The 14,858-nt window shown below is 37.7% G+C and overlaps 2 protein-coding genes across 10 annotated transcripts in view; one reads left to right on the top strand and one right to left on the bottom strand.

Annotated features, from left to right (window-relative positions):
* The window catches only part of ZRANB3 (zinc finger RANBP2-type containing 3), a 2,104,294-nt gene extending 2,098,680 nt beyond the window's left edge, over positions 1-5,614 (bottom strand). The window contains exon 1 of the mRNA XM_044074946.1: positions 5,074-5,614. The gene's annotated coding sequence lies outside the window, so the exon portion shown is untranslated. The remainder of the gene's footprint in view (positions 1-5,073) is intronic.
* A 284-nt stretch (positions 5,615-5,898) lies between these two features.
* Positions 5,899-14,858, top strand: part of R3HDM1 (R3H domain containing 1) — a 2,579,330-nt gene continuing 2,570,370 nt past the window's right edge. For all 9 annotated transcript variants that reach the window (XM_044074947.1, XM_044074954.1, XM_044074957.1 and 6 more), the window contains exon 1: positions 5,899-6,034. The gene's annotated coding sequence lies outside the window, so the exon portion shown is untranslated. The remainder of the gene's footprint in view (positions 6,035-14,858) is intronic.

Here is a 14,858-nt window from a genome sequence, read left to right on the forward strand (position 1 = left end):
TGGATGAGGTGTACAGTAAAGTTGACAGAAGAGGAGTTCTGGCTGTGGTTACACTTGGAACCTGTATCAACTTTAAGCTCTATGGGTTTGTCGTTTACCCAAAAAATACAAAATACTTCGTTCTTGGTCGTCAGTAAAAATCTACTGACTCGACTGTTTCATGAAGCACTGACACACCATCCACATAAAGAGTAGTCTGCGACCCTATGTCACGGTTTTCTAATTGATCAACTTGTTTCTTAAAATGTTTCCTTTTAATGAAACAATGTGGGCCGTTTGAGTTACAAAATCTTTTGAAATGATTCCATGCACTTATAGCATTGTTCACCAAAAGCTAAACATTTATCCTTTTTAGATTCATGGCTTCCACCACAATTACGACAGCTGGCAATGAAACTGGGTTGGGGCCCATACTTTTGAGTTTGCTGACTCACTCTTGTGCAAACTCTGGAATTTGCTAGAAAGGTTTAGGGTTTACTAGTGAGTGCTGCAGGAGTTACAGTTGCTGCCATGTACTTGGGCCCGTTTCTTTTAATAGCATGCTGCATACTATCAACATGAGCTTTATCACTGTGCCTTCTAGAGCTGTTCTTGTTTGTAAGCATACTTGTGTCCTTTTCTATAAGCTCATATATCTGTCAAATCTCAATGGCCTTATTCAAAGTTAAACCACTGCCACGAAGCAAAATCTGTCCCACAGCATCATCTTTAATATCACACACAAGTCTGTCCTTTATCAACTCATCGCTTAAATCACCTGCATGTTTTAGCCTCATTTCTCATGTCAGTTATATATGCTGCAAAAAAGTTTCACCAGGCTTTTGATCTCTTGTGTAAAACAAGTGCCTTTTCATTGTAACATTTGTCTGGGGGTTACACGTTTCTTTAAATTTATGTTTTAAGTGCTCAGGATCCTCCCTTGACTCAGCCGGTACAACAATACGAGTGTTTTCCCCCCACTCCTGTGTAGATAGAAGGTGCATACACAAATGAATGTTCCCTTTCAATGGCTTCTGACCCAGCTAAATTAAGCAGAATAAATGCCTTTGTACGATCATCATCAGAAAATGCAGCCTGTATGAAAATGTCGTACTCTAGCTCAAAACACTCCCCAATTCTCAGCAATATTACTGCCAAACACAAGTGCACTGGGTTTTCAAAATCAGTCTGCCATGCCCACAAAGTATGCACAAAAACACTAAAAATATGGCCCTTGTAATTATGTATGAACAAGCAATTCTGAGAGCTTGTAATAACATTCAAATGCACAATAAACTCTTCAAAATACTGTACTTTGCAAAATGTGCTCTGTAATTGCTGTACTATGTGAAATATGCCCTATAATGGCTGTACTTTTGCAAAAATGTCTTTACTGTAACACTGCACAAACATGTGAACACTTTATACACTTCTGATAACTCGGATATCTTTGAGTAATACGAAAAATACATGCTTTGCAAAAATACGGTAGTTACCCTTTATTTTGTTCATTTTATGCAATTCGGACTTTATTTCAAACATCTTCCATAGTAATTTGAATATTTTTATCAATATCATACACATTAGTTTATACGGATATCATTTAGACCACTTTGTATGTCCCATTTCATATTATGCAAAAGAAATAGTGCTGAACAAGTTTGAATACTCGAAATTCGTTTCAGAGCTGTCTTGTGAAGTTTGTACATTTTTAGGGATGATTCACTCTTGTATATTCCACCAGCCTCAAGCAAGTCCCTTAAGTCGTTTTAGCCAAGCCACCTTTAACTTCCTGCCCCTTTGGATATGCCATTTCTGATTCCATGTCCTTTATAGGATCATAGGATGTCACTAGGCTATAGACATGCCAATTCTGGCACCATGTCACTTGTCCTTCTCTAACACACAAGACAAGCAGGTGGGAGTTTTGTTTGGATGCTTTAATACATAGAAACATGTCAGGATGGACTGTAGCATCATACAGTACGAATGCACTAGTTAACAGACAGACCTTACATACATGCATGCTTGAATCTCAACAGCTTACTAGATAATGGCAGTCAAATTTGCATGTGCTAAGTTTTTATATGCTTGTGCATGCCCATGGATAGCTTCTTAAAGGTACATACACATATTGATCAACACTTATTAAAACTCTCCACCTTAGAACTCTCCTCCTTCTCCTGGTTTAACAGCTAGCCAACAGAGTCCAAGCAGTCAAATGGCAGCAAGAATAATAATTTCTACCCATTACTGTAGGAGTGCCACAAGGTTCCATAACTGGACCCCTCCTGTTTAACTTGTTTATAAATTCTAAACACACTGCTTCCAGACATACCACTCTTGTACAATATGCAAATGATTCTACAATCATCTGCACAGACCCAACCTAAAAAAACTTCAAGAAACTATTTAAAATCCCTTAACGTCCACAGAATCATGTCTAGAAAACAATTCCTGACTACTTTTCACTCTTAAAACATTCTCCTAAAGCAAAACTCTTGTCAAGATCACTTAAATTAAATAACACCCTGATATAACAAGCCCCTATCACCAAACTATTAGGCGTCACCAATGATGACAACTTGAAATTTAACCTATGCTATCAAACTGTTGTTAAAAATACACCAAAGGCTTGGCTTCTTAAATACAACAAAACCCTAACAAGCAGAATTAGAGAAACCATAGAGAAAGCCTTCCTCCTATCTACCGTACTGTGTATGCCACCACACTCTTTATGTGCCTACAAACTTCCACACAAAGTTGGAACAATGCAACAATAATATAGCTCATTTTGCTGCAATATTCCTTTAGAACTCATCACTGTTCTGCCCTTAAACAACTAAATTGGACTGAGCTCCTACATTACCTCCACTACAGTCACCTACTACTAGCTTATACGTGCTTCAGCACTACCACCCTACCAAAGCTCTTCACTCTAAAGACGAACTCCTCCTCTCAATTACTAAAACCCAAAATTCATGAGGAGTCTCCATATATATAACCAAACTCTGTAACTTTCCTTTGAAATGCTCTCCCACATGCTCTAAGGTTTCTTGAAAATCAAAAGCCATTCAAAACAGATCTAAGAGAGCACCTCTCAATATTCTGGTTCTATTGCTGCATGGCTGCAGGATAAGTATAACATCTTTTTTTCCTCCACTACTATACCTTTGCTCTCCTATACTTTATTACCAATGATCACTTAGTCTCCACCCACCACACCTTCTACCTATGCCTCTCTTAACTCTTTTACTACTTTTTTTGTTCATATCTCAAAATTAAATCAACTTTTTGCTATCCATTCTTCTTTATTTAACATTTGTTTACCGGGAAAGTCTGACTTGGAACGAAGTCAATTTTCAGCACAGGGGTGGGAGAAATGCTCCATATGCAGGTCTTTACACATGGGAGGAAACCGGAGCACCCGGAGGAGACCCACACAAATGCAAGGAGGACATGCAGACTCCACACAGAAGGCACCCCAGCAGAGAATCGAACCAGAGAACCTCTTGTTGTGAGGTGAAAACGCAATTGCTGCACAGTCCATTCTTTGAAAATAACTCAGTACTCCATATGGTGACATCTATCCTACTGCATAATTATTTAACTATCCCTAGAGAGTATAATTAGCATAAAAAGCCTTACTACTGTAGGTGTCATTAATACCTTATCTATTTTCACATTGTAAAATTTTAACAGTATTCTTCCCAGCATTCTTGATATTATATTACTTAAAGGATTTTGGGCGTATGCATGTACTGGAGATTTTCTCCCTGGGCCATCGCGGAAAATGGGCCTTTGTGCACAGCAAGGATTTCCCTGGTCAACAAGTGTAAATTGAAATTAATAACTGTCCAAATGGATTCTACAAAATCAGAGACACTTCCCTCAGCCTCTTACCTTTACAATCATAAGTAATGACTTTGGAAAATCAAGGCAAAACAATAAATAAGAAAATAGCACTTTCTTGTTTTAGGAATAGCTCCATAAGGAAGGAAAGCTCTGAACCTTATCTGGAGATTGAAACCAGAACCTCCAACATTCCACATGGCTGTCACTGCCACTCTACAAACAAGGAGTCACTGAACAGCTAGCTATGTACCTGGTTTCAACCACAGCAGTGATTTCCTTTCAACTAAGATATCACCATGAAGACAATATTTTAAATGCACAACCATGCAATACAGTACAATAAAGGAACCAAATAGTGTTTTAACAATATAAGGAAAAAAGGAAAGCTGGCACTTGCCTGGGAACTGATTGAATGTTTTGCATACACTATACCACATATAATTACTAGTCAGTTATTTAGTTAACCAAGGTAATACACTCACACTAATCAGAACAGACCATTTGCAAATACATCCCATGTTTACAAGCATAGCCCTGCTATCTCAACAGCCTTTTTCGTTTATTGTAAACGGTACCCTTGCCTTAACTGTGCAATTAAAGTTAGTATTAGTAAATATATAGGGGGTTAAATCACCTCATCCCCCCCACCACGTATTAATGCACCTCCTAACAAGATGTGCACAAGCATACATAGCTCTCAAAACGTCAGAGACGAATCTCAACAGAATCAGGGACACTTTTAAAAAAAATCTGTACAGCTAACGTGAGCCATTGACAGAATAACAGAATGTGAATTAATATACAATTTCTAAAGTACAGAAATGTGCAACTCTTATTATTATTGCTATTACTTATTAAGTGTAATTCACTACCTCTTCTCCAAAATCACCAGTTTTATTAGGGATTAAGACTAGGGTAGGGACTAAAATTTTAGTCAGAATCGGGAACAGTTGAGGAGAATTGATATATAATGTTTTATTTTGTTTAATAACGTGTTAAACTTGACACACAGAACAGTAAGACAAACATGCTGTTTATACACTCACCATAAAGAAACTTCGTTAACTATCCCTATAGTTATACTTAAAGAAAACACAAAAAAGTTTTCCAAAACCATAATAACAGCACAGATATTCGTAAAAATATACACTACCATCATCACCATACAATGAATAATAATATCTTCCGGGGGGGGGAAATCAACAAACATATAACTGTAATTACGTTACAAAACACTACCTGTTACAACCTGAAGATAATCAGCACAGTTATATCCGCTCGAATTTACCCGCTAAATGGACTATCACGTAGAACAACGCAGCCACCGTCTGCGTTTCATGAAGGGGAGGGACGTTTTGCAGTTCATTGGGAGGAGCTATGTAATTTTTTTCCTTTTCATTGGAGGAAGCAATCAACGCTCTCAATGAAAATAGTAGTATGAGGTGTTCTTGAGTGATGTGTTGTCATTGTTTTGTATTAAAGTTTTTGAAGCTTAGTTCTTAACAACATCCGTGCCACATTAATCGGGGTTATTCTTTTTTTTAGTTTGTGAACTCCACGATCAGTGTTATAGTAAACATATAACTTTACCCAACAGGGTGCAGCCTTGCCATTTTTTCCAAGTAGACCTCTTTTATAGATTTTCTGTTTTTCACGTGAGTTATGATTAATCACTGTAGCTTGTTCTTGTGTCTGAGAAGTGTAAAAAGCGTCATGCTATGAGGACTCTGATGTTTCCCTGTAAATTCTCATTATCTAGTTTTTTGTTGTATTTCTATGAGTGACAGTACAGCTACCCTGACGTTACAGTAAACGGTTAGAGCAAGCACGTGGCTTTTCCACTACCAAACATTTAATCATAATAATCCATTTCTTTTCAATTTTTGCTCTATCTCTCTGTTTTGACCCGATAAATTAATTCTTGAGTTGGGCTCTCCCTCACTGTCAAAGGAAGGTTGGGCAGTGTACGAGTCAGTTTGGACACGCCGATAACTGATTGGAGAAGCTTTTTGACAATCAAACTAATGTTCGTGAACAGTTTTGTAGCGTCTATTGTGATTGGCGAAGTTTCTGTCCGGCTGAGGTTTGGTTGGTTCGTGGTTTCTTTCTCATCTGCCTCCTTCCCTGCTTTCCTTTTACATTTGGTAGTCAGAGTACGAAAAAAAACATTATCAGGATTAACCATAATTTTATTTATCTGGTAAGATTAACTATTTTTTATCTCGTACTTATTTTCCTTCGTGGGTGGGTACTGTCACTGGGATGAGAGGAAATGTGTCATGTACCGAGAGCGTGGTTTAGTGTTCAGAGGAAGGTGTGAGTGAGAGGCCTAGGATGTTATTTGTATGTACCTTCATACTCTTTTTTTTCATTTTATATTGATTTTGGAGACTCTCGGCACTGAGGTAATAAAATTCAGACGGTGATTTAGATTGCTGTTTTCAAGTGTTGCTGCAGTTGTTTAAACAAATATATGTGGTCTATAGGCCTGATGATTTTTTTTTTTACTTTAGTGGAATAAAAGAATCTGTATTCTAAACTAGATGAATGAACTGTTTATTAAGAGTATGCACCTTTTTGTTGTATTCTGATTTTTTTATGTATTTGTTTTTTTTTTTCCAAGAAAAATCCCAGACTCCTAATACAAGAATTCTCTCTGTTTTGTGAAATAATAGCATATGTGTGTGTTTATGTTTATGCCTGCCTTTAAAAGAGATCTGCTATGTGCATATTATTCAGGAATATATTTATTTTTCAGTATCACCCTCACCCATCAGCAGTACCAGTGCTTACGTAGTAGTTCATAAACTGGTTAGATTGTTGACAGTAGTAGTGCTACATATGGCTACAAAATATGTCTTGTAATACTAGTGGTGTGTGCAGTTTAGCTAATTTCTATTTCACCTCTAGTAGCCAATTTCATAAAGTTCAGTCTGAACACGAAATTTAACATTAATATATCTGTTTAACTATTTTTTTTAGTTTGGGTAGAGTTGTATAATTACTATCCATTCTATTATGGACCCTTGATAATCTTATGAAGCAAATGTGTGAATGAAAATAATTCTATAAATATTATTATTAATTATTTATTGTAAGTATTGAAATATGTAACTTTTATCTGTTTCTTTTTCATTTTGGGGTGTAATCACAAGTGAAGGATGCAAGTAGAGGAAAAGGCCAAGCAGTTAGTTTGCTCGCCGGCAGCAGCAGCAACAGCTGCTATATTGTTTCTAGCAGTAAGAGCTCTTAAGAATGGAATGTTTTGTATTTTTAAGAGCTATTAGCAGAATGATGAAGATGAGGTTTCTTTACAGGATACTCTAGATGTCAAAGACTTGGCTCTCTAAGTCATATGTTTGTAAACAGTGCAACCTTTGCCCAATCTAAAACTTTTAGAGGTATGCCCTTGGGGAATGTGCCACCTGATGAGATGGACTTCACTATTGTACAGCTGGTTTATTTAATTGGTATTTACAACTTATTTGTTAGACTTACAGTTGGTGGTCAGTCTTTAAATGGGTCTTACCAATATGGTAACTGTGGTAGTAGGTTAATTTTGTTTGTTCCCACCTTCAATTTTCCATTCCCCTACAGTGTTCAGTTATGGGATAACTGTCGCTTGTTTTTATTTCCACCCCTTTCAATAATTGCTTTGCCATGTGTATGTTTGGATTCCTTTCATGGTTTTAACATACTAGTAGTATTGCTGTTCCTGTAGTGTGCCATCTTTTCTGCAGAAATAATACTTCCTTCTGCAGCTATTTACATTGTAATTTTGTATTGCAGTGTGTTCTTATACACTTTCTTTATTTTTCCCTTATAACTGCATTCTAGCAGTAAGATGTTTCACACTTGCCATCTTTACTACAAAAATAATGCTTTTTCTAGAGTCATTGTTTTCTTAGTTACTTATAGATGTGTGTGTGTGTGTGTGTGTGTGTGTGTGTGTGTGTGTGTAGATATAGAGATGTATAAAGTATGTTTGAAAAAAAAAGTTTCCCATCAGAACACTAGATTCTTGTGAGGTGCTTAAAATCTTCTATTTACTCTCTTAAATTAATAAGCTCTGAAAGAAGTATCTTTGTATTGAATGCATTAGATTGTTGCCTGTGCTTGCTTTTATTTCTGTCATAAGAATAATTCTTCAAATTCCTTGTTAAATGTTGTTCTAAATTGTTTTACACCACAGTGCTACCCATTTCCCTGTCTTTTTTTTCTTTTTTTCTCTTAGCGTTCATCTCCAAGCTGACTGTTCTCCACCTTTCAGCCCCTTGTTGTGGAAAGGGATAGAGCCCACTCTTTGGGTGCCTTCTTCCCTTCCTGAGGTTTAAATAATGTATGTTAGACATATCAATTAGTTTATCATTCTGTCTGTTGTGCTCCTGTTTTCGGCATATTGTGGGCAAAATATGCCTCACCTATGCTGTCCTTCCGCCTCTGTTATTCAAGTATTAATTGACTATCAAATGTTAAGTGCCTAACAAAGATGTCCCAAACCCCACTGGCAGTCCAGAAAGGTGAGCGTGTCCATCTTTATTTCGAGACCTCCTCTGTGGCCCTTCAGCTGTTCAGGTATTTTCATAAACCATTTTTCAGTAGTGTTGTTGGCTGCAGGCTTCTGTAGTATTAAGCCATTCTCTTTCCTAGTTCTTTGCTGCATCACTGTAAACTGTTTCATTTATCCTTCGTTCCAGTGTGTATTGTTTTTCTCCTGCAGCATTTGCTACATGATAGGAGCCCCTTTGCAATCTACATAACTTCCATTTTTACACTTGGTGTACTATCTTGCAGTTATTTCCATTGATTTCTGTTAACTTGTTCCACCCCATACACATCTGACATGGCTCTTCATACTAGAAAGAGTAGTTGGATGAGAAAAAAAGTGGGATATTTCTGGGAAGAGAAGAATTAGTTTATTTAAAGTATTCCTCCTGCACTAATAGCAGTAGCAGGTTCATTTAGTGTAATATTTTCCATATTATGATAGAGTGAGGTGGTTTGAGTAAGAAAAGAAATGGTATTGACTTCTTTGCAAAATTATGGATAGTGGTAGTCTAGACCATAATAGTATACAATATCTGCTCGGCCATCTCCTTGACTTCCTCAATTAGACATAAATACTTTTTCTTTTACTGTGTAAATTTTTACTGTTGTCTCTCACACTGACTAATAATTTTCCATATAGTTGGGTCACAGACTTCAGGTGTTGTGTTAAGTCTGTACTTAATTTTGAAAATGTTAGAGTAGTTGAATATATGCGAATAAGTCCATATACTTGTTTATTTTGTTGTACTGTCCTGCAGTGTTGCACTTAATTTGTATAACAATGTTAGTAAAGTGCTTCCAAAACCACTTTAGCTATGTAGTTTACATGTCTTAACTTGTATGACTTAATCTATTTTCAGTAGTACACTAGCCATTTCGGTGGCTTAACTTATTTAGTTGTGTGTACTACATGTGACGTCTTTCTGCTGATTAGACATCAGATGTTTTTAGTTACTAAACTGGTTATGTTACTATGATGTGAATTCTTTATGCATGTTTAGTGATAAAAAAGTACTGTGTTAATATTGCATGTAATCCTTTGTGTTTTTATCGATTTGTGCTTCTTGGCTTCGGATACTTCTGAAAAGGGTTCATTTCTAAAGATGTTATTTTCGAGTCTCAGCGTGCATAGAATAAGAGTGGGAGTACTACATAGAAGTTGGCAAGATAAGATTATTTGTAACCTGATGTTGAGCAGAGTAAGTGGGATCTCACAGCATTTCATTTACATATTTTTCTTTTTAGTTACCTTTTTCTGTTTGCTCTTGCAGCTGGTTATGTCATTCTTTTGACTTCTTACACTCTGTAATCGAACACTGGTATAAAACTGAGGCTAGAAATCGGTCACGGATTTATAGCTGAGACTGTTTTATAATTTTGCATCTAAAGATTTTATTTGTGGTTATAATATCAGATGAATTTTGGACTTCTACAGTTATTGGCTTTACTTTAGTAATGTTGCTGCCAGGTCTTGGTATTTTCCCAAAAATTTGCTATTTGATTTGGGTGCTACTATTTTTAAGATTCCTTCATTTTTAAAAGTATGTGCAGATTATGTAGTTTGTGGTGGTGGTAGTAGCAAGGAGGTCAAGAATAAGGGATTAGAGTATCGGACTTGACATTGCTGTAGATTTTATTTCAAAGGTTCGATGTACCTGCATATCTTTTTAAGAGGAGTAGCCTAATGCTGACTTTCTTAGTGTGGCTTATGATGGTTAGTCCACTAAGACCACAAGCAGAATCCCTTTTGTTTCATTGGGCACTACATTAAGGAGCATTCCCAGAGCTCAGATAAGGATTACTGCTGAGGGACCTGGAGAGAATACATCTGTAGAGTTAAAAAAAAGCTATGTTGGGGGCAGGGGGAGCATTTCTTGTTGGGCAGCAAGATTTTTAGTAAGAATTTGGGGTGGACAGTTGATTTAAGGAGCAGTTCATGTACACTTCTGTATTTTAACTACTTTTTATGATGAGGTAAGCCTTATTTTTTGATGTGTTATTTGTGGTTTTGAGTTGCATTTTAAAGAAGACTGTACAGTAATTTCTAGTGTTTCGTACACTAGAGGAAAAATGCAAGCTTGAGAATTTAAGTAACAGCCGCCAGAAACTTTGTTAAATGTGCTAGCTCCTTGTCTTTACTTTTGAAGGAGGAGGACATATACTGGATGTGAGGCTTTTTTTCCCTAGCTGGGGCTATTCATTATCCTAAAAAAATGTATGAATCCACTGTTTTCATGAACATTAAACATTTTTTTCCTTTGAGGAAATTGGGTTCGGTAATGCACAATTTATGTCTTGAACTCATTTTTGTATATTTATAGTAAACGGGCAGCCCGAGTCAATCACTGATACTTGTGACAGAATGTTAGTTGGTTTGGCATTGTGTAGAATAGGAAGGTACATGGCCATTCCTTTGGCTTAAATTTGAAGTGGAGAAATGTTATTTCTACCACCCAGGGTACTAATAAATTTACAACAGTTTTTTAAAATTACTTCTTTTGTCCTGCTCAGCCTAGTATATCATTGAAGTAAGCTTCAATAAACCAGTCAAGTCGGAAGGTGAAATTTCTCTTCATCTTCAGCTTTCTAGCAGACACCTGAAGATTTTGGGCCACCAGTGACTGGTATTTGGAACTGTTCATAATTTCCACCCACCTTGACTAAAGCCCCAGTTCCAGCTGAAGAAAAGCAACCCCAAAGCATGATACTGGCACCACCATGCTTCACCGTGGAGATTGTGTTCTTTTGGTGATGCAAAGTGTTGTTTTTGCACCATACGTACCTTTTGGAATTGTGGCCAAAAAGTTCAACCTTGGTCTCATCAGACCAGAACACATTTTTCCACATGCTTTTGGGAGACTTGATGTATTGTTTGGCAAATTTTAGCCGGGCCTGGATGTTTTTCTGTGTAAGAAAAGGCTTCCATCTTGCAACCCTATCCCGTAGTCCAGAAATATGGAGAATAGGGTTCCTATTAGATGACCAAAGACGCATTCTATCGAATGCATCTTGGTCGAACTTAAAACAACGAAAAGGCAAAATAGCGAAGTGGCTTTTAAGCAAATTTTTTCCCAGTGAAAGAATTTGCTTGGCCGTTTCTGTTACTTTGCCATTTTTGGCACCGTAGTGTGTAGTAGGGGAGGTGTAGGGGAGGGCACTTTTTTTTTTTTCCTTTGGAAAAAAATCACTGTTGTGAGCTTTCGAGATTGTAAGCTTTCACTTACATGGTGTCGATTTATTCATCGTTCACTTTTTTAAGCATTTGATGATGTAATATAGACCTGGAGAATACAGGAGATTGTGGTCACATGTAGTACACAACCAGTACTTGCCAGAAATTCCTGCAGGTCCTTCAGTGTTGCTGTAGGTCTCTTGGCAGCCTCCCTGACTGTTTTTTGTCTTGTCTATCCATCAGTTTTGGAGGGACGTCCAGTTCTTTGCAATGTCACTGTTGTCCCGTATTTTCTCCACTTTTTGATGGCTGCCTTCACTGTTCCATGGTATAGCCAATGCTGTGGAAATTTTTTTGTACCCTTCTCCTGACTGATACCTTTCAACAATGAGATCCTTTTGATGCTTTATAAGCTTTCTGCGAACCATGGCTTTTGCTGCAGCAGGCAACTGAGCAAACGTCAGGAAAATCCTACTAGGACAGCTGAACTTTATTTGGGGTTAATCAGAGTCTCTTTAATTGATGGCAGGTGTGTACTCAAGACGGAATGCTGTAATTAAATCAAAAGGTGCTTCAACAAAGTATTAGTTTAAGGGTGTACACACTTTGCAACCAGCTTATTGTACATTTTTTTGTATTTTTCCCCAAACAGATTTGTTTGTTTTTCAATTGAATTATACAGGTTATAGGTCATATTAAAGGTGGGACATGTTTTGAAATGATTTATTGTGGTCTCATTTTTTTTATATCATAAAAACCTGGCAATTTAACAGTGGTGTATACCCTTTACATCCTGTGTGTGTGTGTGTGTGTGTGTGTGTGTGTGTGTGTGTGTGTGTGTGTGTGTGTGTGTGTGTGTGTGTGTGTGTGTGTGTAATGTAGACATGTATTACACATTGCAGAGTCAGGCACAGAGATGCAGCACTCACCAGGCTGAGCAAGACTAGAGCAACTGTTGGCTCCCATTCAGGTGCCAGAATCTTCAGTGTTCCTAGAGCCCTCAAGTCCTTCTGAGATGTTAAACTGAGGCGCCATCTGCCTGAGTTGGTGGTAGCTCAGGTGGATGTAGAAGATTACACACCACTTACTAAAGAGAGCAGGGAAAGTTCCCCTTTACACTTGCTGAGTTTTCCCTAGTCAGTATGAATTCAGCTTCAGGTCTCACCAAGAAAATAGGCTATTGCTGACTAAGTTGGTTCCACTAGGCTAAAGTGTGTATGTTTAAGTAAGTCCCTTCACCCTAAGTACTCTTATGGTGAAATGTTATTGCACATGTGTGATTGAATGACTTAAGACATACCTCCTTCACAGAACTCTCAAAATATGCGTCTGAAATTGGTGTTAAGCTGGTATTGAACAGTATCCTTCTATCACTAAGAACAGTACCACAGTACAAACAAAAGATAACTTCAATTATTGGCTTACCTGTTGGTGTCATTCTAAGGGGATCTAGTATACATCTGCTTGAGACGATACGATTAACAACCCTGGCTTTTATGCTAGGGATAGCCCATACCTTTCTCCTCATGGCTTTTGTATGCTGTCCAAGGCTTTCTCCTCCCACATAGTTTTTCCTTTATTTATTTATTTATTTAAATTTGTTGACCGGGAGTGTCCGATTTTCAGCAGAGGCCCGGGGAGAAAAGCTCCACAGTTAAAATAAACATACAGTATTTAAATTGGATTACATAGTGATTAACAATTTACATAGCAATTACTTACAACATATTTACAGATGAAAAACATAGTACATCAGGAGACAACTAGAATCTTTATCTGTGAAGTGCATACCAGACATTAACAAATGTTACAAGAAGAAGAAGTTTGTGCTGTATAATAAGTACTAGCTTATGAGCGTCTGAGCTTGCTATAACAAGGTAGTTAGTGGAGTGGAAAGAAAGGTAGTGGTTGGATGGGGTGGATGATATTAGAGTGGGAGTTGCAAGGGCATAGCCAGCATGTTTTTAGTTGCACTTTTAGTAAAATTTAGATGGCATTGGTCTCTTCAAATTACCTACATAGCCAATCCAAATCATATAAGGGTAGCACTTCTCAGCGATAGAAACCTAAACAAGATGTTGGACTCCTTTCAGGAATTCCGCACTCTTGAAAATGTAGATGTCCACATAGTTAATAAAACATGGTTTCAGAGCAGTGATAGTGTCCCCACAGTGCAGGGTTTCAGTTCCTACCACTCTTACAGATCCAATATGGAAAATTACAGTGTTACTAAAGGAGGTGTGTCTATATTTCTAAGAGGCCATCTTGCCTCAAGACTAGTAAGCCTGGACAGTGACCTTCAACAACTCTTCATCCTTTTCATATTAAAATTCTTGACAATTTTATAGTCCACTGGTATATCTACTCCATGTCCCCTGCAGTCCATGATGTACATCTAAATGTTGACATCCCTCTCTGTCCAGCCTAACGCTGATCTCTTCAGAGATTTCAGCTATTTCTGCATTAACTGGAAAACCTGTATCACTTCAAATAAACACACAGATTGCTGGACTTCATTAATGTCAGCTCCTTAGTCCAGCTTCTGGTTCAAAAATATTGGACCTGCTTCAAACCAGTGTAGCCACCTTATGCTCACCACTTGGTTACCACCCACCTGATCACCTCTGATAAAGTCCTGAATGCTCCCTCAAAGGCTAAAAACACTAGCTCGAGCTACATGGGTCCTGATGATGTGCAACACCGACTAGCTTTATCCTCTCCACTTAATTCAAGCCAGGGGAATGGAGAAATTTGGTGATTATCCAGCTCAATAAAGGAGAGTCCACTACTGTTCTGGGAAACTCACCTGTAAGCTTTAGTAACATTATCTGCAAAGCAATGAAACCCGCCATTATGGGCCTTGTTAATGATGTAGCCAGTCTGCAAGCTGTGGACGCAAGTCAGTTTGGGTTTGTTAAAAGTAGTTCTTGCCTCTTGACCTGTGAGCTTTTCTGAGCACATCACTGATGTGTTAGACTCTAACATCATTTCAGACTCTTTTTACCTGGTCCTGGCCAAGGCCTTTTGTACCATCCCACATATTGTCATTACTGGTAAGCTGATCAAACTAAATGATTTCCTACTGTCTAGCAGGCATCTGTTGGTGTGGGAGCTACGCTGTCTTTAAAAAAAAAAAAAAAAAGGAGCTACGCTGTCTTCATTGACAGTGGTACCTTTGATTAACCATGTATTCACTGTTAGTCTGGTTAAATAGAAGGATTTCCTAATCCTTCCAGATCTAAGAGAAAATCATACCTGTCCACTCTATTCTCTCAGCAGGCCCATAATGATAGTCTCTCCTTTA

Source organism: Protopterus annectens, chromosome 6.part0 (assembly GCF_019279795.1).
Source record: "Protopterus annectens isolate FY-2018-M chromosome 6.part0, PAN1.0, whole genome shotgun sequence".
In the NCBI taxonomy this organism is placed as follows: Eukaryota; Metazoa; Chordata; order Ceratodontiformes; family Protopteridae; genus Protopterus; species Protopterus annectens.